Below are 2,194 nucleotides of genomic sequence, written 5' to 3'. Positions count from 1 at the left end.
CGTCATTTCAATTTGATGATTATTTCCCTTTTTATGAGGAGGGCGTGGCCTGCTCTCTGTATGTATACATATATACGACGTGTATACTCTGAGTGTATATAGAACTCCCAGGAAAACACTAGACAGACCTATATATATATTTCTCCCGGTTTGAGTAATCCTGTTTTTTTTGTTTTTTTTTATTTATTTTTCTACTTGTGTCCTCGTAATCTTCGGTACCTTTTTTCTTTTTTTTTCTGAAGCCGTTTTTATTTTATTTCAAGGTTTTCTGTTTTGTTTATTTTGCATTTGTAAAACCGTATTTACCTTTTAAAATCTATTTTCCTAAAAGTATATCTTTAAATTATTTATTATACGAAGAAAAAAAAAACATGAAATTGTTGGATCGGTTTTTAGATACAAAAACAGAAGAAAAAAAAAAGAAACAAAAAAAATGGAGGAAAAAAAAAAAACCCAAATCCAGAGCGAGAGTTTTTTCTTTTCTCCGAAACACAAAAATGTTTATTGTTTAACATGAAATAAAAACACTTAACAAAGCCTTTTCCCTGGCGTGTGCGCCGTGTCTTCTTCATCGTTCAACCTGTGCAAATCTCAGGCTGGCGGCTGCATTCGTTTTCCCATTTATTTGTCACCTGATGATCCTGCCACTAACACACTTCCTGTCCTAGGGTGACAACACTCCGTATCATCTCCATGACTTAAAAGGAGAACTATGAGGGGGGGGTGCTTTTCACTCACCTCATAGTTCTAGCCGACCTGTGACAATGAGACTGTCACAGGTCGGCTCAGTAGATCGGGAGGTGAGCGAACACATACCGGCGTTCGCTCACCTCTCGATCCTGTCACAGCTCTCTGCCGTGACAGGGGAGGGGCTGGATTCCCCCGTCCCCGCTCCGCCAGCGCTGACTGGCAGAATGGACGGGGGAGGGGCGGGTACAGCTGGCTCTGGCTCTAGATAGGCAGAGCCAGCTGTCACTCACGCAGCTGGGCGGATCCTGTCATCTAAGTCGGGATCCGCTTCGGCTGCGGCGCCTCAGTATACAGCGAGCTGTAGCTCGCGGTATACTAAGCTTTGGGTGACGGGAGGACGCTAGTTTGTGTCCTCCTGTTACCCTAAGGAGAACTATGGGGAAAAACACTGACCCCATAGTTCTCCTTTTAAGGGAGTGGTATTCTGTAGTCCTGTCCTTGGGTGACAACTCACTGTAAGTTATGGAGGGCCAGTGTTGTCACCCTAGGATGGGACTACAGCATACCTCCCCTTCTTATCTCCGTGCCTTAAGCAAGCAGTGCTCTGTACTCCTGTCCTAGGGTGACAACTCACTGTACTTTATGTAGGAGCAGTGTTGTCACTTTACGGAGGAGCAGCTTGGTTACCCTAGGACTGGACTGCAGCATAGCTCCACCTCTAATCATATCCGTGACTTAAGGGAGCAGTGTTCTGTAGTCCTGTCCGAAGGTGACAACTCACTGAACTTTATGGAGGTGCAGTGTTGTCATCCCAGGACAGGACTGTCTTCAGCTAGCAGTGCTCAGTAGTCTTGTCCTAGGGTGACAACTCACTGTACTTTATCTGTGGCGGAGGAGTGTTGTCACCTTAGGATGGGAATACAAAATATATCCCCCCTCTACTCACCTGCTTGAATTAGGGAGGTGGTTTTCTATATTACTGCCCTAGGGTGACAACGTACTGTACTTCATGGAGCAGCAGTGTTGTCACCCTAGGATGGGACTACAGAATACCTCCACCTCTAACCATCTCCATGACTTAAGGGAGCAGTGTTCTGTAGTCCTGTCCTAGGGTGACAGCACACTGAACTTTATGGAGGAGCAGTGTTGTCACTGTACGGCAAGAATGCAAAATATATCCCCCTTCACTGTTAGAGTAGACTTAAGGAAGTGGTGCTCTGTAGTCCTGTCCTAGGGTGACAACAATGCTCTTCTTTCGTTGTCAGAGGAGAATTCAGACAGGGCTGACAACAACGCTTCAGTGCAGCTAAGCTGTCTGCTCACTACAGGAAGTTAGTAGCTCACTAGATTTCTGGCTGGATCGCTGTCTATCTCTGTGCTTGCATTGTTATATGGATGTGTGTCGTCGTCGTCCCCCTCTGGGATCTGGAAGCAGCACAGCAGAAGTCATCTCCTTTCAGACACACTCTGTCATTGAACCCTCACCGGGATCTGTAGGGGGGGG

The sequence above is a fragment of the Nanorana parkeri genome, unplaced genomic scaffold (genome assembly GCF_000935625.1).
Source record: "Nanorana parkeri isolate BGI_ZX_2015 unplaced genomic scaffold, ASM93562v1 scaffold1127, whole genome shotgun sequence".
NCBI classification, from domain to species: domain Eukaryota; kingdom Metazoa; phylum Chordata; class Amphibia; order Anura; family Dicroglossidae; genus Nanorana; species Nanorana parkeri.
The sequence above is the reverse complement of the archived record's forward strand: the minus strand, read 5'-3'. Positions refer to the sequence as shown.